The sequence below is a fragment of the Anser brachyrhynchus genome (assembly GCF_964034855.1).
Source record: "Anser brachyrhynchus genome assembly, chromosome: 24".
Lineage (NCBI taxonomy): Eukaryota > Metazoa > Chordata > Aves > Anseriformes > Anatidae > Anser > Anser brachyrhynchus.
In genome coordinates this window covers 6005075-6028689 of record NC_137717.1, presented here as the reverse complement: position 1 = coordinate 6028689, position 23615 = coordinate 6005075, and positions in this window count along the sequence as shown.

The following is a 23615-nucleotide window of genomic DNA, read 5'->3' as shown; positions in this document are numbered from 1 at the left end:
AACCAGAACTTAATACAAAATGGCCCTTGAATCTGAGCAGCCTGATGCTCAGCGGGCATTTGTATCGTTTGAAAACCAAGGTCTCAGGAGGATGTAGAGCCCCCAGCACAGCAAGGAGGGCTGCAGGAGCCACAGGAGGCCACTGGGATATTGGTGAGAGGTCCTCAGGGAGGGGATTTGGACATGTTTGCTGTATTTAAAGCATGCATTAATTGAGGGGTGTATTTTTGCTCTGCGTTGGCTCACCCCACTTTGCTGCCAGGCCCCCACTCACACATCCTGCTCGGCTTCTTTGTCTTAGCTCTGCTTGTACAAAGAAATGCCAACCACGTGGGGGGGCACCAAGGAGCTGGGGGTGTCAGGCCCAATGCCAGAAGGTGCCTGGGCTCAGTGTGTTGCAGGACATGCAGTGCAATCTGTCCCACAGGTGGCCCCATCCCAGAAGGTGTGAGGCCACCACACCTCAGGGGTGATTCAAGATACGAGGATGCTGAAAGGCAGGAGAGAAGTGAAACAGCATGTCCGGGTCACCCAAAGCAGAGCTGGGGAGGCAAACATCCCGCCGTTCCTGCACGCTTATTAACAACCTTTGCTTTTCCAGAGCTTGCTTTCCTATCAGATAACTCCATTTCCTTCTGATTTCACTCATGTGTAACAGGATTCCTTTCCCGGGGAAAGCTGACCTTCCTTTCGGCTTTCCAAGAAGTGTGGTTTTCTAATTTTGTGCTTCATGCATATGGTAAGAATTTGGTTTTAAGGAATCTTGTGTTGTTTTGTTGTTTTTCGTTTTTTATTTTTGAAGATGAATGGTCTTCACCGCCCAACAGCGACTCACTCGTGCCAGAGTCACTGAATGCCTTCCCACAACTGCAAGCGACATCTTGGATTGCAATGATCCCTTTGCAGTGGGACAGATTTTGTTTTAATGCAGCCTCTATTTCTGTGTTCGCTGTGCATGGCTCAGCCCCTATGGCAAGAAGGGTCGTACGCAGACTAGAGGAGCTGCAGTATTTGCCTGTGCGTAATCCACACGGCTTTGTGAAGGCCAACAATGCAAAGTGTCTCCGTGGTGAATGGGATCTTAGGAATTCTTCATGAGCAAGAGGCATTTCGCAGCCCGGAGCCGATGGCATGGGAAGGGCTGGATGAGATTCCTCTGCCCTGCCCAGCTGGTGGCATCTCCCATGTCACACCAACCAGCTCCGCTCGCGCAGCAGGAGGCACATGTGGCCAACAGCACTGCGAGGAGAGGAAGAGAAACGCTTAGCAGGGATCCCATACTTCTTGTTCTTGAGACTGGTACAATCTTATTCCCACCTAAGTATTTCCTGCAGGTTTATACTGTCTCATCTGAACTAGGAACCCCACACAACACTTCTGAGGCCCTTCTCTAGCAACTGAGAGTGTGATTAATTACTTAAACGTGGCAACATGCTTAACTAACTTTAGGACAAGAGCTGGCAGGCTCACATCTCCAGCCCTGCACTGAGTGCATCAGGAGGGGACCCAGGCAAGCAGCCTTTCTCTTGCTGCAAAAAATTGCTGCACGTCTGCCCTGGGGAGCACAGGGACCAGCAGAGCCCTCCCAGTACAAATCCTGCTTCCCGCCCCATCAGAACAGCACCTCCTGAGCCCAAAGGCTCAATGGCACAGGGAAGAGGTAGTTTTCAGCCTGGGGTAAGCTGCAAATCTCCTAGGAGTCTAAAGAAAACCCGTAAACCTTCATACCCACAGCAGGGAAGCGACTGCAAGGCTTTGTGGGGTGAAATCCTGGCCCCTGTGAACACAAGGGGGAACTCCTTTTGATTTATGCGGGGCTTGGCTTGCTGCCCTCAGCCCAGAGCATTGCTGGATTGCAAAACTTGTATCATCTTTCCATGGTGGGGAAGAAAACCTTCCCAGCTGCTAGGATAATCTGCCTCTCTGCCATTCCCCTGCAGGCAGGAGACAGAGCTGCTCAAGGGGGTCCAACTTCTCCTGGGGAAGGAAGGGAGGAAGGAAGGAAGGAAAAACTTTCACAGCTGCAAAAAATCAGCTTGAAATATAAAGGACACCCTGGTGGCCCAAGACAGCAGCTCCTAGTGACCCAAGAGAGCACCTCCTGGGTGCAAATGTACTGAAAAAATGGCATGGAGCTGTGAAAAGGATCAGCCCAAACTCACACGGTTTCTTATGGCAATCCCCAGCTCCTGCGAAGGAGCCTCGTGCGTGTGTCCATTGCACCTGGGAGGGCTGTGGCATTGCCCTGTGATGCCAGCCCAGCCCCAGGCAGCAGGCATCATTTCAGACCACTTAAAAACCCCAACAGGAGCAAATTTGTGAAAAACCGTGGGTTTGGGCTGGAGAGGGTGACCTCTTTGCATGAACAGAAATCCCTCAGCATTTCCCCAGGTGCTGCAGATACTGGTGGGACCATCCTGCCCGCCTTCCTACCCAACACCAAGCGTTTCCTCGGAGCTGGTGATATCGTAGTGGTTAATGGGTTGTAATTGTGCCTTCCCACTTAGTAACAGCAAGCTGAAAGCTCGTTATACACGGGCCTTGCAGCTACTGAGAACAGCTCTGGCTCCTTAAAAACTCTGTGGTGGTTAGAGCTCTCCCCGAGAACAGGAAAAGCAACGTGGGGACGGAGCAGGGAGCCCTGCAGCTGGGGGCCGTGAGCAGGAGGAGCAGGGAGATGGTTCCCCAAATTCCTTTCCCCACCACTTTGCACCTCTGGGATTTGCTGAGTCGGAGGTGGGCTTTTTGTGGTTAGCAACCCTAAATGCATTTCTTTTTGCGAAATTTTCCAGTTGCCTTCTGAACCTTGTAAGCTTCCAGCACTCGCAGCATACCAGTTGTGCTTGGAGCTGTTCCAGGAGCTCCTTGCTCAGGAGCCGTTCATGCCCGTTCCCTCCGCTGCCATCACCTGAAGGGTCCTCTTTGAGCTGCTGCTGAGAGAACGAGGCAGTAAAATGAGAAGTGTCTGGTGCAAATGAGACAGAAAGAGCTAAACCCACCAGCAAGGGGAGACATCTGGATCTTGCGCATGGGATCTGGAGGGAGAGGCAAGAAAGCCCTGTGTAGTGTTCAAAAAATTAGAATTTAGATAGGGAAAAAATAGCTTCTCCTGCCTCTTTTGCACCTCTGGTGCTGGGATTTATCTCAGGTGGGAGCTCCCTGGAGCAGCTGGGTGGCACAACGAGCAACTTCTGGCACGGCAGAGGCACTGCTGCAGCACCACAGCCTGCCTGGCCCCCGGGCAGCCCCCACACCCCTGACCCTCCATCACACTTAGAAATGCAGAGAGCATGGAAATGACTAAAAATGGCTGAGTCTTTAGCACTCTGCACGTTGCAGCAGACCCTGAAACATCCCGTGCCATCGATGACTTGCTGTCCACCTGCATTTACCTACGCAGGCTGTCTGCCAGCAGGAAATGAACACAAAACCGCCTGCTTAAATGTCCAATAGGAGAAAGCAGAATGGATCGTCCTGCACTTACGTGACTAATTGTATTAGAGAAAAATAATTTAATGATTTGGAGGTAATGACTTAGTGGATAGCTGATTCCTGCGGAAAGTCCAATGGTGGCGTTATGCCAACGGGAGCAAGGTCTGCAAGCAAGATCGCACTTGGAGTTTGACAGGGAACCAGTGATAGGTCTTGGGCATGGAAGAGAGCTCCAGGGCTCGTTCTGATCTCATTTCATGCCTCTATAATTCCATAGCCCTGATTTACACTGATATCACTGAGACTCTGATCAGGCCTTGGAAATTTAATTTTATATATATAGCCTTTCCTGAAGCTGTAGAGCACTCCTGTGGATCTGTTCCACCAATGAAGATGGATGAAATATGTAGGCACTGATAGCATTTTTTGGCTCTCTTGATTGCTTCTTAGTGTAAATTGCATTTTGAGGCTTTTTGAACCCAAGATCCTAAGTTTGGCATGTGATGCTGGGGGTGTGGGGGCTTTTGGGGGTGAAAAAACATCTGCTACTCAATGTTCTTAAAAATATGAATTTCCAGTGTGAGATCCAAGCTGGTGGATCCCCCTCTTTGCACAGCAAGAGGTACCCTGGCTCACGGGGATGAAATGGAGGACACGGAGAACCAGGGCCTGAGTCCCTTGTGCTCCCAGACAGTGTTTCTTTCTTGTCTCAAGGAAAGGTTTGCTGTTATCCACCAAATAAGGCAAAATAACAAACAATTCTCTCCTGTGCTATTATTAACTATGTTCTTTGAGTTTTGCCAAACACAGAGATTAACGGACAACCAAAGAAAATAAGCCTGATGAAGATCTCAGAATGATATTGCTTTCATCCCTCTGTCAGGGGAGGGCTTGTCTGTAGCTACTTGTTTCTGAGACATCTTTGTCTGTGCTGTCCTCCAAAATCCTTGGTAATGGGGCTTCCGCAGCCCCCCCTAGGCAATCCTCATGTCCAGAAATCCACACCATTGGGTATTTTACCTAACATTTAATTTCCAGTCTCAGGATACAGCCACCAGTGTTGAGCCACTCCATGTAGAGTGCCAGTAATACCAATCTGGCAGCAAACCATGAATTTCTCCAAATACAGTTTTCCAAACCATTTTTGCACCTTTCAGTATTTATCCTTAGACCTTATTTCCACAGCTGACTTAAGAAAATTCCATGAGTCAATATAAAAGCCTTCCTATAATTAAGACAAATGATTTTTAACTGTTCCACCTTACCTCCTTACTGTCTCTTGCTCTGTTGAAGAGGAAATTAGATCAGCTTTGTATGATCTAAACAAATTTATGACAGCTGTGACTCACCATACATCTCAGGACAATCCTTCCTTACCAGACTGGCAGTAACACAACAACAAAGGTTGATGTCTTCACACTTAATTTCAGTAGCACCACACAGTGTTTATTATCCAGAAAATTAGCAAATTTCACAGAAAGCTAGAGAATCCTCCATGTGCAGGGTGGCCTTGTTCAGACCCTTGGACCCCAGACATCCTGAGTCATGATCTTAGTCTCCACAATCAAAGCTGTCTTTCAAGTACGTTGTAGATTGGAAGTTAGGAGTTGATAATTTACCAGTCATACAATCAGTGCTAATTGCTATGCTTCCCCTGTGGAACAAAGAGATTGAAAAAGAAATGGACAAAAAGGCTTCTTTAGGAGAAGAGTAGCTAATTCACAGATTTCTGTTATTAGCATTTTCCTTATCTGGAAATGTAAATGTTCCAAAAATACATTCTTATCATCAGAGTATGAATAAGACATTTTGAAATCCTCTAATTCTTTTTGTGTCCCTACCTGGGATAGGTGTTTATATGGATTTACATAGCTCAAGGATTTTTCACAAATTAAAAAAATTAATCTATGTAGGAAGGACTTGTTCGGTTTGATTCCCGGTGAAGCTGTACTGCACCATTTATTTATGTATTTATGTATTTATTTATTTATTTATTGCCTAATGGGATTTATTTATACATGTATTGAGGCAAGTAAGATATTTGCCAGAAACTTCTGGTGGCCATTTAAGACCAGTAAGCAGAAGATGTTAATTTGAATAAGCAACCTTCATAAAGGAAGCTATGTTGAATTTTTGGCATGTTGGCCAAGAATTTCTGCCAAGACTTTGCATAAAATGAACATAAAAGACCTTGAAAGTTGGGTGTTTATTCATCTTTTCCTTGGCAGTTCAAAGGAGTTGTAACACTAAAAAGCGTCATATTGGGGATGGAGGTGGCAATCCTTGGTTTCCACTTCCAGAGGTTCAATGTCAAAATCCTGCCCAAAAACTTTTTTTTTTCTTAAAATGCAAAAGTTGTGGTCTAGTGTAATGAGAGAGGAAGTCTTTGTTCACTCATTTTGAGTACTCTTCCTACATGATGGAAGCTTCACTGCAAGTATTGGTAAAACTAAATCTCCATCCACATCAACCCAACGGTGTGGTTTTTGGAAGCTCTGGTTTCTTCTCACAGGACAGCCTTTTGGCCACGGACGTCTTGAACTATTGTTCAGAACTGGGTTTACACACATCACAGATTGTTTACAGACTGAACAATGGTGACAATAACCTTGAAATTTCCATACATTCCCAGTATCATTAATTGTCTCCATATAATCTGAAGTTTACATGTCATTGGTAAATGTCTTTTTCAGACTAGTCATAGATAGCATGAAGATGTTGCCCTGCTAGCTGTCAAGTTCTCTTTCCTGTCCTAGAAGCATTAATATAAGACACTGCAGGCAGATTTAGCTTTAGTGACTGAAGGCTTGGGGGATCTTCACTGAGCATAACAATAACAATAACGTTCAAGTTGAAAATCTCATATTTAAGATCTTACAATCTTTCGGTTGCCTGAAAATACTAGAGTTCAGTTTTCTTTGGAACCCAATCCTTCGTTCGCTGCAGATATGCCTGTCTGGGGAACTTCAGGTAGATATTTCCTGGCTCAGAGGACAGAGTTAGTGGTCAAGCATCCATGTCTCCACAGCTCTTCTTTGTACTGGAAAAAAAAAAAAAAAAAAGCCTTATCATCTTTAGAAAAATATCATAGGGATCAGCTTTCTGAACTCTCATATTCCTAAGAATGAAAACAGCTGAATTTTGAAACTTTCTTGCATTCTCAGCATTGCCATATTAAATTCAGTCAAATACATTCATGGTTTAAAAATATCTCTAAGGGACTGCAGAAAAACTGCAGAGGAGGTGGAGAGCCAAGTTCTCGTAGAGGTACTTTCTCTCAAGTGACTAGACCGCCTCGTGTCTGGCTCTTTCCTGAGCCAATCCCTCCCATAACCACCACTCTGGCAGGTTTTCAGAGCTAAATTGCCGATTACAATGTCAGCAGATAAATTAAGAGGTGCGGCAAGGAAGAAATTTTTCAGAGATTCAGAAAGGCAAACTGGTGAGTGAGATGGAAAGTCAGAGAGAGTTTGACCCATACAGTGAAGGTTGCATGTGAGGAAGATCTCAAAACAGCAACGAGAAAGGAGCCACAGGAACATGAGGAAGAGGAAGGGGAACGAGATGGGACAAAGTCCTGCAAGCCCCAAAGGACACTCCATTAACATAAGCAACTTATGAATTATAGCCCAGGTGATCACCTAATGTAGGCGGTCAAACCCCAGACATAGGGTAATGTAGGAAAGGTAAGGCATGGTGCTGGCAAGATCAGAAAAGCAAACAACAGAAGAAATAAAAAAATGGAACAACAATTCACATTAACATGGACAATTACTGTTCTTATTTTATTCCTGTCTCCCTAGTTCATCCATGGGACAGTAGATCTCTTTCTCTATACACTCACCAGGCCAGGAAGTAAAGTTTTGATGGACCAGGACAAAAAGAGGCAAAGCAGCAACTGGGCAGAGTGATTCCAAAAAGGTCATTTGCTTCATTTTTTCATTTTTCCTGAGAGGCTAGCTTAGCAGCTTTGCAAAACTCAATCAAAACAGGCTGCTAGCAAACACAGGTCAGGAATCAAGCAGCCAGCAGCTCAGATCTTTGTTTGGGGAAGGTAAGCAGAAAAATTACATCATTCTCTATTTTAGAAGATAAATCATTCATCCTGTTGGATGAAGCTCTGTTGCAGATCCAGGGATATGGAAAACCAGAGTTTCCCTTGCAACAGCCCTCAGTGTATTCACAAGTGCCAGCCCTTCACAGGAGCTATTCTGTTTTACACAAGCACTGAGTCTGGCCTCACATAAGGAAAGTCCTTATCCTGCCAAGGTATTGGTCTGGGTCCGTGTCACAGGGAACAAGCCCGGCACCTTCACTTAGTCCTCCTGTGAAAAATAAATAAATAAATAAATAAATAAATAAATAAAATAAAATAAAATAAAATAAAATAAAATAAAATAAAATAAAAATAAAAAATTAAAAAATTAAATTAAAAAAGTGTATTTCTCTGCCCCTGCAAGGGTCTCTCACACAGGTACGTGCAGCTCGCCGCCGGGAACACAGGGAGCATGTTTGTGCAGAGCTCAGTTCCTGAAGCATGTGTCCAAAGCCTTTCCAAGGGGAGTGCCAAAGCACATTTTCTTTTCCCAAGTTAGAGGTTGAGCATGAAAAAATACAACCCCAGTGTGCCCAGTTCCAAAATCAGGGAAAGTCGGGACCCAGATAAATGTCAGCATCTCCCCAGCCAGGTAAATACTCTCCTGGGACTGAGCACAGCAGGGGAAGCAAATAGCTCTTTGTATGTTCTTGTGCTGGGAATTTGCACCGTGATATACATGAGATCCAACACACCCAGAGCTTCTGACTCTGTTTTCTTCTCTGGGAATCACAGTCACTGGGGGAAAGCGAATGAGAAATCCTTCCACCTCTCTGCACCCAACAGAAGAGAAGTTTGGGTTTTCAGAAAAAAAAAATAATAAATAAATAAATAAATAAATAAATTGGGTCTCTTGGTGCCCCAGCAAGTATTTATTTGCGGTCTGGGAGAGATCTTTACCCCAAAAGATAAACCAAAGAGAATTAGGCTTGATTCTTACTGGATCCTTTAAGTGTCCTCCACCAATCCCTTCAGGCTCCTTTCAGGGCCCAAGGGCATGTGCACTGATTCCATGCCTTGCTGTTCCCCTGACCATGTCCTTCTCCATTCCTGCTCTTTGGGCACGTGGACTGCTCTGACTGGCTTTTCTGCAAGTTGGATCCTCATCAGGGGCATTATATAGAAGCTCGGTACTTCTTAAATTGACCCATCCTCCCTGCTTCATTCTAACCACGTCACCTAAATTCAGTGGTATTTGGCTTTTCTCTGCCTGCCAGGGTTACCCCAGGGTGGTCCCATGCCCACGTCACCTGCAGCCCCTGCAGCCAGGGCAGGCATGGAGCAGCGCAGCTCTGCTTTGTCTCACTCCAGACACCTAGTCGGGTGTTTTGTGCACCACGCCGGCTGCACAAAGGGCTGGCTGGTCTCACAGAAGTCAGACGGTTCCTGCTGCACGGAGACAAGCACACCGTATGCATACAGAAGGGCCTGGGCTCTGCACCCCCCGGCTCTGGTGCTCCTCGCATGGACATGGGCACAGCACCCTGCCCAGCACCAGGGCAAGGCCGAGCACCGCAGCACTCTCAGATCCAGGTCTTCCAAGCAACTTCTCTAGAACAAGCCTCTATTTCCTTCCAGGAAAAGATTGCTGGGACAACCCAGAAGCTGCAATTCTACAAGGAGGGACAGAGTTCAATTACATGCTTTTCTTTTTTTTTCTTTTTCTTTTTTTTTCTTTTTTCTTTTTTCTTTTTTCTTTTTTCTTTTTTCTTTTTTTTTAAATGCAGTGATTGCTGCAAACTTTGTTTACAGTTGAGATTACTTGGAATTAGCAGTCCTAAAACAACAATGGCTGTGATTTCCCTCCTTCTTCCAGGACGTCTAACCTTTTCCTTTCTGCCCCCTATCTTTTGGCTGGAGTTTCAACGTGAAGTCTGAACACAAGCAGCTTCCAAAACCCAGGCCGTAAGTCGCCGTCCAAAAAAGCGCCGCTACAGCCACAAACAGGCATCCAGTAAATCACCCCGTGGAGGCAGCAACGTGCATTCCCCTGACTGGAAGCAACCCTGGAGGAAAGGCCAGTGAGTCAAATAAAGCCCTGCTGTTTCCACTGAGGGTGGCGCTGGCCCTGGATCACCACAGATGTCAGATCATTCTGATGCACGGCGTCACGCAGGCACAGCAGTTTCACGTTACAGGGGTCAAGCTAATACCAGCGCGGTCTGGGCTGGTGCAGCCTGCTCCTGACTTCAGGCTGAATGTCAAATTCAGGCAGACCGTACTGGGCAGTGGGCAGGGTCCCAATGACCCCTGGGCATGGGCTCTGCAAGGGTTCGGAGGTTTAACCTCCCGGATTCCCCCTCCTGCCCACCGGTGAAGCCCTGGGACACTTCGTCCCCTTTCTGATGGGGAATTTGTGGCACCAAAAGCTTGTGGTGACCCTTGGAAGGAGTTGTTTGGAGCCACCCAGTCTCCCTGTGCCTCAAGCAAGACCCTCCTGCCCCAGAGGGCACCCGAACAAAAAGCCATCCCTCTGCTGATCTTCAGCTGAGGGCTCCCCTCAAGGTTCCCCCCCGTTTATCTACTGTGGGCATGAGGAGAAGATGATTTTCTCACTACGCATGAGGAACATGATTTTCTCCTCCCTGTGGGATGGGGATGAGGGAGCTGAAAGGGCCATCCGCCATCCGTGCTGCTGGGACACGGGGGTGCCCTCTCTGCAGCGTGTCACGGAGAAAGCACAGATGAAAATATCCTCCAGATCGAATTGCACCTATGGAGGTGGGACTTGTGGGACCTGGAGGCATGGGGCCAGTGAGGACTGCGGTGCCACATGTCCCCAAAATACTTGGAGGGCAGCCCCTACTTCCCAGCAGGGAAGCGCCCGCGTGCCTCCCCCTTCGCCCTTCTCCTCCCTCCACAGCGGGCGCGATGCCCCCGCGCATCTCGGGGAAGTAAAGCTCTCCATCACATTGAAATGCGAAGCTTCCTCATTAGAATTTAATTTGCACCGATAGAGAGGAAATTATCATGTCAGTGTGGAGAAAAGAAACAGTGATTCAGGAGAGGAGCTTTTTGATAAATTGTACCGAGCACTTTTATCACCATGGGCTTAAACGAAGATTTGGCTCAGGGAGGTTTGTACGTGGCTTTATCATGACCCGCCATGGAAGGGACAGATGGCCCCGGTGACAGTGTGAGCCCTTCCTATTTTTTTTCCTGGGAGCTGTAGCAGTTGTCATGGCAACTCCTGTTACAACAAAACCCACAAATTTATTTTCAATTAATTCCTGAAAAAAAAAAAAAGTCTAAGAAGCGGGACACATTTCTCACGAGAGGCAGTGACACCTGCGCTGATATTTTCGTGGTGGTTTTTGTTCTCCTGGCAGCCGCTCCACACGCAGACGGTGAAAGCCATCCCTAGCTCAGACATGTCTCAGAAATGGGAAATTTGTCACCGGGGAGTGACATTAAGCCTCTTGCAGCCCTCCCTGTAAGGCTGTCAACGCAGTGCTCAGACATCCCAACGTGGAAAGTCTCCGTCCTCATCACCCCCGTAAGGGATGGAGGCAGAAATCCTTAGCAGAGATGCTAAACCCGGGAAGACTAAATGCCAAATCGAGAAGGCTTTTTAGGTTAAAAAAAAAAAAAAATGGATTTACACACTAAAGTGGTAAAGAGCCAGAGGTATGGCACCTCCATAGGGAGCCTGGGCTCAGGCTGGAGCCTCGACTCATCCCCAGGTGGTGGGAAACCATCTCCCGTCGGCTGGCTTCGGTTTCTCCGTCCTTCCCCCCAGCTTTCAGCAGCAGCATGTCCAGACCTGACCTCCTGCTCAGTGCAACTGCTTCTTTTTGCTTTCTAGTCACTTCCTTGTCTTTTTCAAACAGTTGCTGTCTTTGAACATCTGATTCCTCACTTGGAATGGCAGATGTTTAGTAAGTATCCCATGTCTCTACAAATTGTTCCTCCCCTCTTGTTGCTCACGTTGCCACATCTTTCTGGACGAGGAATTTTTCTTGTTCTCCCCGAACCAGCAGAGAGATCACAAATTACAGAGCTCCCTCACTTTGATGCATCTGGTGCTTTGGGCTAAGTTTCTGGGAAAGAGTTGCCTTCCTTCAGGCGTGGGGATGCAAAGATCTGGGAAAGGAACGTAGGAGTCCTTGGAAAAAAAAAATAAAGAAAAAATAAAACAATTACAGGAGAGAGGCCTCTCCCGGGGTGAATCAGAGCACTTTGATGCTCGCTGCTGTCCACACCGGGCAGCTGCCCAGCTCCTGGCTCCGGATGCTCGGCTGCCCACATCCTGCACACTTGCTGGGACAGGACCGGGAGACGTCCCTCTGGCCCCCCTCCCGCGGCTCCCAGGGCCAGGAGTCGCTGCAGCCTCGGGCAGCCTGGGCTGTCCAGACGTGGGAAAGGGATGGGACGGGTCTCCAGGAGGTGCTCAGCCCACCCTGAGGATCATGCTTAGGGCTGTAGCTCGGAGAAGGACTCCCACCCCGGGGGTCACGGCAGCAAGGCGGACAGCTGGGAGCCTGGCAGAAGCTCAGTGTTGCTCGTGCCCAGCCACCCCAGCACAGTGACCTCAAACACTGCTCAGGGAGGCTTTGGCATGAAGGTCGTTTTGTGGGAAAGCCTGATGGGCTGGAAGCTTGGTCCGAATGAAAACAAGGGGCTGGTGGAAGGGTGACGGTGGCAGGAGAGCCTCGTGCTGGTTCCCAGTGGCACTGACTCCACCAGCACTTTGCACCTGGAAGGTTTTTGCCTTCTGAGACAGCACAGGCTCACTTGCTCAAAGCCTACCTGCTGCCACCTTCCAGGCATCCTTTCAAAGCACTTTCCTCTGTTATTCCCTTTTCTTAATAACAATATATTAAAAACATCACGTACAGAAAAAAAAATAAAAAATCGCTTGCCCTGTTCAGGCCTATTCGTTCCCAATGGTTTTGTCCCAGAATAAACACAGACATGTTTTGAAGCTTGTTGTGAAAGGAGATTAACTCTAAAATCTGCTTCCTGGCTTTGAAGACTGCAGACCAGCATGGCTTTTATTATTAACTAGTCATTAGAGTGAGTGGCATATAGAAGGAATAATTGCTTGGCTTGTTTGAGGGTTGAAGGATGTTAATTAAGAAGTTAAATGTTTGTTTTTCTTGCTCTGAACAAAGCGATCTGAGGGCTTGCACTGAGCGGGCGTTCTCCTCCCCAGGGGCAGGTCTGGTCTCACACTCGGGGTTTTGGGAACGGGAGTGTCCCTGCAGCGGTTGCATCATGGGGCAAGTCGCTGTTCTGCCTCCGAGGTGAGGTGGGAAACGGGAGCCCAGGGACACCGCGGGCGCAGATGGTGCTTGCGGCTGGGTGAGCTCCGGCTGGACTCCAGGCAGGACCCTCCTGGCCCACGCTCAGCATCGGTGGCCAAGGTCCTGCTGGAGGCAGAGGGAGAAGGGCAGGGCTGAGGACCAGTCATGGAGGATGCCTGAAATGGTTCCCATTTCCCTGCCGCGCTTGCTCTGGTTCCTCTGGGCATGGGCATGGTCTCCAACCTGTCCAGCTCATCTGGGGTTTGGACCCTCAAAGAGCTCTGCTGCTGTCACAAGAAGGAAACACAGCAGATCCCTCTAGGGGAAAATCCTCAACAAAATTGTTTCAGGCATAAATTCAGCCTCTGCCCCCCAGATTTTGTTCATGGGCTGGGTAGAAGTGGTAGAACTGTCTGTTTTGGGAGCTTAGAGGGGAAAGACTCAGCTATGAGGTGGGCAGGGAGATCAGCCTGGGGAGCTTGGGAAGAACAAGAAGAGGCTAAAGGCACGTGTGGCTTTGCAATGAACACACCTGGTGGGATGGCAGCATATCACACAGAGCCACATCCCACGGCAGGACTCGCTCCCACCTCTGTCCCCATCACCCGGGGGAGCTCTGGGCACCCAGCTCAGCACATCAAGTCCCCTCCGTGGGCTATTCCCCTGGCTGTGCTGCTGGCCCAAGCTTTGCAGCGTCACAGAGGGACACTGCCCTTTTCACAGCTCTCCAGGTTCGAGGTTTGATACCAACAGCTCTCAAAAGAGCAACGTGCAGCAGACAGGGCTGGATTTGCAGGAGCATGACGGTTGCAGCCAAGCTGTGGAGAGGACAGAGAGCAACCGAGCAGCAGCACAGAGGGTTTCTGAGGCTCCTGGGCTCTGCAAAGCACTTGGGGCTCTTTGGCTGCAGGAAATAATAACTAGAGGTACGTCTGCGAAGCACAGAGGGAGCCTGAGAAGGCCACGTTGTGTAATGCTGCCTGCTCCCTCGGGCGCCGTGCCAGCGGGGTAAGGAGAGACGCGGTGACCTTTCCGCGGTGACACGCGGGGAGAGCTGTGTGACTAAATTCAGCTCCGCCGCGCTCCTGCCTGCAGACGTTATGCATGTGAAGCACCACGGATGGCGCTTGCAGATCGCTTGGAAAATATGTCCTGCGAAGGGGACAGGGACGTCACATCACGGCCCGCCGGGCAGGCTGGCCCCTGCTGCAACCTCTCTGCGTCAACGGCGCTGCCTGCGTGGGAAGATGCGCGGCACGGGGAAACAACGTGGGGGCGGTGAGACCCAGCTCAGCACCTCGCTGCTCCACCTGGGCCACCTCCTGGTCCAGGCAGGATCCCGGTGCAATGTGGTTGGTGTTTCCATGCCAGTGGGGCTGGGTCTTGTTTTGGCACAGGGGTTCTCCTTCATGCGTCACAAGGGTGATGCCTCCAGTCTGTCCTTCTGGATGCATCCTTCCTCTCCCGTTCTCCTCCCTCACAGCCCTGCTCTCTCTGGCCGTGCTGGTCTCATCCCTCTGACACCTGCCAGCGCCTGGGCTGGGAATGGGGCAAGGGGGAAATTGTAATAGGGACAAACAGGGCAAAACAGTGTTGGCTGGACCAGCACAGCGGGTCAGGGTATGGAACAAGAGTGGCACCATGGATATATCGCAGCACTTGCATCATCATGTCAGTGGCACGCATGCATCGGTGACAGAACAGGGCAGCAGTACCAGGTATCGAGGGTGCTGGTGCAGCCCATAGCCCTGGTATCGCCCCCTTCTGCAACAGAGTGAGCCTGGAGCTCCTACCCTGCCTTATGAACAGTGTGCTGCCCTGATTGCTGGGGTGTTTATTGTATACCCAAGCTGGGAAACAAAGAGGGAGGGTGGAAAAATGATAAGATGCCCTGCAGCAGAGCTTGGTGGTTACTGCAGGACAATGGGAAATCCGTTGGCCTGCAGGCACCCCGCTTGGAGCCCACCAGATGGGCTGCAGAGCCAGAAAGCCCAGGCGAACAAAGAGCTCTGGCTGCATGAGAAGTGGCTGTTTCTTCCTTGAAGGGGAATGCGAGGGAAAGAAAAAGCAGCAACTTCAGGGCAGTTGCTGCTGTGAAGCTGTTCCAGTTGGCACAGCCAGAAACCCACTCGTGTGGCTGAAGAAATTAGACCTGTGCGAGCTTAGGGAGCTCCCAGGTAAGACAGGCTTGAACATTCATGGCTTGCTGCTTGTTCTTGCACAGAGCCTTAGTCTTCCTGTTAAGATTCAGCTATAGTTTGGGGTCAGAAGCTGTCACTTTACTCTGCTAAGGAGACCCAAGGGAAGGACGAACCCAGCAGGAAACCCTGCTAGGAAAATGCTATTGATCTGCAGGATCTCCCACCTGGCCAGGCAGCGCAGGCACGTGGTCTGGGTGCTCACCAGCCAGGTCCGGGACTTGCAGCAGCAAGCTGAAATGCCAGAGGTGTTTTTTCAAAATGAACTTGTTGGGTAACCTTCCAGCTTGCAAAACCCTCTGAAGATGTGACAGCTTGGGCTCCAAACTCAGTCTGCTGCCCTGCAGCTTGTGAATGATGAGTAGCACTTATATAGGGGTAGACTTCTCTCTGTCTCCATTCACAAAAAGCTTTTAGGTCCTAATATTTAAGGAATTTATCTTATACTACCTGACTGACCTTCACAGTGTCTGATAAGGAGGGGAGGTCTTGGTATTTCTTGCGTGCACTAACACGGGTCCTCCCCAGTCCCACAAGAGGAGGATCACAGATGTTGGTGGGAATAACGGAGCTTCAAGGAAGCTGGAACTAACCCTGAAAACTCAACAACTGGACACGCTGCAGGAGCAAAAAGCCTCGATGAGTACGACATCCCCAAGCCTTCTCTCTGCACCAGGAGAGCATGATGGCTGCTGTCACCGCCTTGTCACTGTCACCGCCTTGTCACTGTGTCACTAGATGTGGGGCATGCTGAGCCCGTGACCCCTGAGCATCCAGGGCATGTCATCCCCAAACCTTCCACGGGGCAGGGAAGTGGGGAAGCCAGCTGGGAAGGCTGTGAGGTAAGGTAAGGAATGGTAAATATTCTCAGTGATGCTAGCAGGCAGTTATGGACGCTATAAGCTTTCCCTGAAAAAAAATGAAGCTTCAATTTGAAGCCATTCTTAGAAAAAAAAAAAAATGGGCTCGACTTAAGGCAAGCAGGAGGAAATAAAAAATAAACCAGTGTTAAGATGGACCATAATCCTTTTCTGGAGGGAACCATACACCACCTCTCCCCCTGAGAATAAGGCACAGGACATGAAAACCAAAAAGGTCCCTTTTCAGGCCGGTGAGCAGCTTTCCCAGGGTGCTGCACACATTTTCACAGAGGCTTAACCCTGTGTGCTCCTGTCTTTTTTTTTCTTTTTAACTCATCTAAAAAACTGTGTTGTGTCTCTTGATGAAGGGAAATAGGAACTCATCAACATTATTATACCCCTTTAAAGAAATTAGAAAATAAAGACAAGACGTAATATTTGCTGCCCTATCAAAACAAATTCTCACACCTTGCAAGTAGACAGGAAAATTTTGGCAAGCACGACTGGCTCGTGCCCTGTGCAGTGCAGATTTGGGGGGGGACACACCCGTTTTCACCTCCTGCTGAGATCTGTTGAGCCATCGATGGCAGCTTCTGCAATCGCCACAGCTGCGTTCATGGCTATGGGTGCTACTCAACAGGTACTCACGGACTCTGCATGCATTAAGGTCCTCAAACGTGTAGATATTTTCAAGCATTTCAGCAAGTAAATACGTAAATGGCTGGGGAGGAGATGTAAAGGTCAGGGCATGATCCTGGAGCTAATCTCAGAATGGCAGCTGTACCCGGAGCAGGCTGGGCACGGATTAGCCAGCAGTGGAAACTTTGAGCCTGCTGCCGGATTTATCCAGGGAGGAATTTGCTGCAGCTGGGCTGAGAGCGCGTTGCCTTTCCTAACTGCTCTGCCTGCTAGCTGCTTTGACACTCTCAGCAGCCTCTTGATGTGCCCAAATTCTGCTGTGCATCCCGGCTGCACTGGGGGAACAGCAGCCCCCGTCCCTTCCCCGCAGCTCATGCTCTCTACACCTCTGCTTCTTCCCATTATTCACCTCCCCTGTTTGCTTCGGTTTTCGCTTGAACCACACTGCCTAGACCTGGACAGCTAGCTCTAGCAAAGCTGGAGCTACGGTTACATACCCAAAAGAGTCACCAAGTTTGGCAGGAATGTGCCACTATTATAACTCACATCCAGCTTACAATCTACCAACTCCCACTTCTTCTTGTTGCCGCCCAAACTGCTCTTCCTATGCCTTATTTGTGTATCTGCAGAACCTGGCACCTATCCCTGCTGAATCGAGGTCTGTTTTTTCAGGCCATTTCTCCAATTTACCAAGATCATTTTGAGTCCAAATCCCATGTTCCAGCATGCTTGCAGTTTCTCCCGGGGGTGTCATCTCCAAGACTCGGTGAACGTGCTCCTCTGTCATGCTGGTCACGTTAACCTGTTCGAGCAAGCATGGCCCATAGCTGTAATACCATCACGCGCTTAAAAGGACCATGTCTTGAGCACAGTATGGCAGCGTTCCTGCTCCCAGGTTGCAAGCAGATGCTCAGGCAAACAGTACAGAGCCATAAATCTTTCAACGATTTCTAAAGTCAATTCTCTTTGAAGATCCCACTGATGCTTGCAATTCATTGTACGTGTGCATCCGTGGAAGCAGTTTTGTGGTTTTTTTATTTGTAGAGCTATGGCTGCCCCTTGCAAAAAGCAAATACTTGTGTAAGCATGACAGACTGTCATGCTAAAAACGCCTGTATAGCTACTTTTGGGATGCTGGCCAAAAATCAGAGACTGTCACTGAGTTTAGCAAACCGGTTATGCACCTTGCCTGACACACACCTTGTGAATAATCACGGAAAAATGTTGTGGGTGACACAAGAACCAAGTTTTGTTTGCACAAAACACTCAGCAAACACAGGAAGAGGGAAGAAAGTCACATAAACTGCTCTGTGTTCACAGTAGAGAAACAGGAAAAAAGGCTTTTGATTTTCTAATAAGCTGCACGTAGCAAATTATTTGCCTGACTAAAATTCATAGGGGTAAAAATACACGTGGAACAGTGATGATGATCCAGAATAATGGCCAAGCCCTTCATCCGGCACATCAGTAACTATAGCTGCTTTAAGGATCACAGAAAGAAAATATATGGTGATAGCTAAATAACTCATATGAAAACAGCTCAGCCTTTTCATTGCCTTCCAGAGTCACTTTTTGATCCTCCATTAAGTTCTCCACAAAAAAAAAAAAAAGTAGTTTTGTTTTTTTTTCTAATACATCCTTTTAGACTTTCCAAGACCCTGCCTAAATTTTCATTTGCCTAGGTTCATCCCAGGTTCTACCACTGCAAGCACTCCGACCTGTTGTCCCCCCCTTTAAAATAGGCAGTATTTCTACCTGGCAGGCAGCACGCCGTCATTCAGCAGAGTCCTTCTGTAAACCCTGGGCACATTTAGCCCGTTTAGTCTCCTTTGCAAAGCTGTGCCTCAAAAAATCCCTGGAGGCGCCCGCTCCAATTTATCAGCATCACTTCGATAATGAAGTGTCTGTAAACAGACACACAACCGGTGTGGTTTGTGAAGCAGCACGGACGCTGCAGCTCGGAGCTCTGGCCCGAATGCCAGGGCTCTCTCTCCCATTTAGACACGAGTGTCACTCCTCCTGCTCTAGGCTTCAGCCCAGCCAGAGGTCCCCTCCTGTGTGCTTTACATGCGGACAAGGATGGGGTGCAATTAATCTCTTACGTGGCCACCTTCGTTTGCAGGCCCTGGAGGTGAGCATCCTCTCGCTGCCGCGTCCGACGGGGACAGCCCGTGCCTGGGGTCTGGGTGCAAGCCCCCGGCCCCTCCGCCTTCATGGGTGACACCCTGAGCTCTGGAACCTGCATCCTGATGCTGGAATGACACCGATGTGGTTGCTGTGACGGCTTCTCCATCCAAGGGGGGAGTGGGGCCTTTTGTTTCTGCCATAGCCTCTAAATCACAGTGGCAGAAATCACCGTGGGCTCACGTCCCAGCGTGTGTCCACCCAGGTACCTTCACCTGCTGGACTTGCCCTTCAACAGCTAGGCAGCAAGCGCCCAGATGACCGGGCTGTTCGGAACACCGTTTGCCATTCAAAAGCTTCCCCTTCCCCACCCAGAGCCTCTGTGGTTTATTTTGGAGGGAGAAGCAGAAGAGCCTGCCCCGGCCCTCGCATTGCAGTATGCTGCATTGCTACCTGGTGCGGCTTCACTGCAGTGATGTAATGCTGTAGAGAGCGCACGGGCAGACAGAGACATCTGCATCTGCATCCTGCCAACACGTGCGGGGATGGCAGGGGGTGAGCTGCCTGGCAAAGTGCTGATTGCTCAGACAAAGCCACCCCGCCTGCTTCTGCAGCCCCTTGTCCCCAGGGGACCGCGGGTGTCACGGTCTGTCTGCAAGGCACTGAAATCTGGAGGATTTGGGAGCCGGAAAACTGTTAAAAATGGGGCTCTTTGCAAGTCAACAAAGCTGAAGCAGGGTCTCGTGTTGGGCAAGCTGGTTTCTTAAACTCTTAAGCCACGGTTTGGCTCAACCCTGCTAGCAGCATTTACCCTCATGATGCATGCCCCAAGAGCTGCTTCACCCCCTGTCTCCTGTCCCACTGCCACCGATGGGGCAAGGAAGGCTCTCCCTCTTTCACAGTGGCTTTGGTGTCCATTCCCTGACATTCCACTTCTCCCCTCTCAAGCTAACGTCCACACCATTCCTTCCTCCCCTTCCCTACTTTCATCTTCCTCAATATTTTGGAGTCGTTCCCTGCCTCAGACCCTCTCCACCCCATTAGGATACTAGTCAGCCCCTCTGCAGTGCACCTTGCCTCCCTTCCCATCCTTCCCATCCCCTTCCCACTCCCTGCTGGCTGCCCCTCTGGGACAGCCACCACCGATTTCACACCTTCTCCCCCATCCAGCCTCCTTCCTGAACAGCACAGGGATGCTGACATGGCAGGAGGGTGGCAGGGAAGGACTCAAGGAAGGGTGAGCCCCAGCCCCAGGCAGGCATCGCTGCAGCACCCTTTGCATCTCTCCTGCAAGCCACCCGTGGCTCGGTGTCAGGACAGTCTGTGCCTGGCAGCGCCTCGTCTGCATGAATGCAGCCTGCAAGCGAGATGTATCCAGGAGAGTTTTGTTGCCACTCCAGTAAATAAAAAGCAGGCCCTTTTGTCATTTTAAGTGGCTTGTTTTTCAACCGGAGGTATGTGGAATTCAAGCAGGGCAATAAACTTCAGGCTCCCCTCTTAGCCTTTAACAGGCTTTGCCCTGCAAAGCGCAGCCAGCGCTGCCATGTCAAGACTCGTGTGATGTGAGGGTCAGGCAGGGATCTGCATTAGCAGCACTAAGAAGCCAGCCCTGCCTCTCTCTTCCAGGCAATTCCCATCTCTGGTGCAGAATAAGGGAGACCATTATCTGTGAAGGCACGGTCCTACCTCAGGGCAGCAGACCCCATGAGATGCCGAGGGGAAATCCTCCTCTTTGCATCCCCAGCACAGGTCTCAGAGCAGCTCCCAGTGCTTCGGTGTCCCAGCTGTGGGAGTGGGTTTAAGCTCATGCACTAAAATCCTTGGAAATGCTGGGACCCAGTCCCACATCCCCCTGTTCCCACTGATCCCCTCCTCCACTTGTGGTGAGCCCCAGCAGCAGGCAGGAAGGCAGCACCGGGGTTGTTAATGGCTCGGCCACTGCTTCTGGATCTGCTGAGGCTTGCTTGCATTTTGGGGCAAGACTCAGGGAAACCACGGGCCAGATCCAGCTTGTTCTGCAAGGGGCAAGATGCCCCCTGCAGGGGTCAGTGAGAGGAGCGTCCCTCTCAGCATCCACATCTGGGATTTTTGGGCTCAGCCACAGGAGCATGGACCTTAACCTGTCCTGTCTCCCCTGATTGATTTATTCTCCACAAAGCTTTGAACCAAAAGTCTGCTGTGATTCAAAGAGGAGAACCCATGAAAATAATTACGGGGTGTGGTTATTTATAGCTGATTTCAGCAATTATAGCTGTGGGTGGACACAGAATTGTATCTCTCTCACAAGCAGGTGTCTGAAGCAGAGTCTCTCTGCATCGCTGGATCCTGCTACTCCTGAGCCAAGGAGGTTTGCATGGACCCTCTGAGAGGTGGAGGGGCCTCGGCCCCAGATGGATGCCTGCCCCTGCTGACGGAGCCGATGGAGCCAAGGCTTTCAGCAGAAAACAGAGAGATGACAACCTCCACCCCTGCAAGTCCCGACGGGCCATGGTCTCTCCCTGTGTGTTTCCCTGCACTCGCCCCATTGCTCTCACTTCTTGTATCACATATTAACATCTCTGTACAGCTGGGGCACTGCTCTGGCCTGTTATAAAAAAGGAGATCTAATTCTGTAATCTGCTAGCTTAAAATTGAAAACTAATAATAGCACAGGCTGGGGTTTCTCTGGTATTTTGAACAAGGCCTTTTAGCTAGCTGGGGAATGAGATAGTAAAGCAGGATTCCCTCCTGATCCCATGCAGTTCACTGCCATCACACGCACCCCGAGGACGTGGGCAGTGCTGCGGGTGCTGTGTGAAAAGCCCCCTACAAATTGCAGGTTTAACCCCTCCAAAACCCCCAGCAGTGATGGTGAAGCACAGAGCGGTCTATCGGCAGGGCACATGTTTGGGACTCTTAATTAGAAATCTGTTTCCCCAGCTCCAAGTGTTTGGGTGCACTCTTTCTTCATTAACTTCCTAATATTGGAGGACGATTAAGCCCTGGCTGGGAGAAGAAGGCGAGCAGCTACTTGGCGTGGGGAGGAGGGGATGACTGTGCTGGAGAAGCTCCGGGAGAAGGAGAAAACCACATCAAGGCTGTCTGCCTTCCCCGTCGCGAATTACAGCACCCGGAGAGGAAAACGCCAGGGGTTGGGTAAGCGCGATGCAGGAGGCCGCCTGTTGTTTGAATATTTTCCTTTGCCTTGGGTAAGTAAGTATTAATCTGTTTTGGAAAATGTGTTTGGAGCCACTGCCTAGTGTGGAGGCTGCGGGAGGAAAGCGGAGAGCATTGGCTGGGCACGTGGGCATGGGCACCGAGTGCAGCTCTGAGGAGGTCCAGGGCTGGGCGAGATGCTGGGGATGGAGACCTTGGATGGCTCCATGGGATCCACTGTCCGTGGCTTGCAGCCCTTGTGGACCTGCCCAGGGGTTTTGTCTGATGGGAGCAGTGATGGGCAGAGCTGCTGGAGCGTTTTTGGCCTGCAGAGCAAAGCTCAGGGTCTCCACCACCAATGCTGCCGTGTCCTTCGCTCAGGAGCAAACCCATGGCTGATGAAGAGACAAAGCCATATCCACCAGAAGAGGTGGGGGCAGTGCCAGAAGAGAGATGTCACACTCACACGGGGGGACCTGGGAGTGTGGTGGTGGTGAGAGAGTGAATTGGAGGGTGAAGGTTAGGAAGGCCAACAACAGAAGAGGAACAACCCAGCGCTGCATCGATTCCGGGTGCAGTTGTCCGCGCGTAGGAGCCGTGAGCATGACGATGGGGGGTGTAGGAGATGGAGACACGTGGCGAGGGGCGCAGTGTGCTCTTGGTTTTAGACGCCCAAGCCCAGGAGGTCCGAGATGATCCCACAGCTGACATTTGAACATGGAAGAGCTGAGAGCTCACCAGAGCCTGAGCACATGTCTGGGGGGCTCCCTGTACTTCAAAGAGCAGAAGACACAGACCACCCTCCTTCCAGCAAAGCAAGCTCTCCAAACAGCTGTAGAGCGGAGAGAGGCCAAACCCCAAGCCCTGCCAGCCCCTGACAATATGTGATCTACGTCCAGTTTAATGTTTGATGGCTGGTGTCAAAGGGAATTCAGCTAAAGGCAGGAAGAGAAACACAAGGAAAACAAGGGTAGCCACACGGGGAGCCAGCTTTATGACTAATGCTACCTTCTGAGTAATGCTTAAACTGAAACATAAATAACAATAAATCCTGCTCCACTCCATCCGGAGGACAGAGCAGAGCCCACTTTGCCTGGCCAAAACAGGCCTCAGTGTTTAACCACAGGAAAATCCTCCTGAAGTTTTATTACTTACTGTAAGGGCCATAAAAGCCCCTCAGTTAGGAAATGCAGCGTCTCGTGGATTTACAGCATGGGCTCGGCCAGCCCGTGTCCCGTTCGGCTGCAGTTCGGGAGGAGGGACCAGACGGGAAGCTGGTTCATACCGGGGGATGTGTTTCCATCTATGCTTGTGCCCAGTCCTGCCCTGCCTACCTTTCCCAAATCTCTTTGGACAAAAGCCAAAGCTGAGCCCCCCCAGTTCTTGCGTCATCTGAAGCTCCCAAGCCCGGGGCCAAGCAGCAGCTCGTCCAACTCATGCTGTTTGCTGAGGACAAGGGTATGGATGGGGATGCTGGAGAGCAGCACCCTGCTCCCCTCTTCGCAAAGCCAGGACCTCCTGGTGTGTTCAGCGAGGAGATCAGCACATCCTTCCCTCGGCAAAACATAGCAAGACCTTCTGCAAAAAGTTCTTAGTGCATCCAGCGATTTGCTGCTGAGCCGACGTCTTCTGCGTTGGGTTTGTTGACACCTTTGGGACACTGTGGTTTTTTTTTGGATTGCGCTGATTGCTTTGTCCATCTAAAACAGAATGACTTTTGCCAACGAATGACATCTCTGATGGCTCGGTGTAGATGGAGACCCCTCCGTAGTGTAACGGAGTGGTAAGCGGGAGGCAGGCAGTGGAGTGTCCTGGGGGATGGGATTTGGCCAGAGAACCAACTCCAAGGTCCAGAAAGATGCACGAGACAATGCAGAGCATTTCT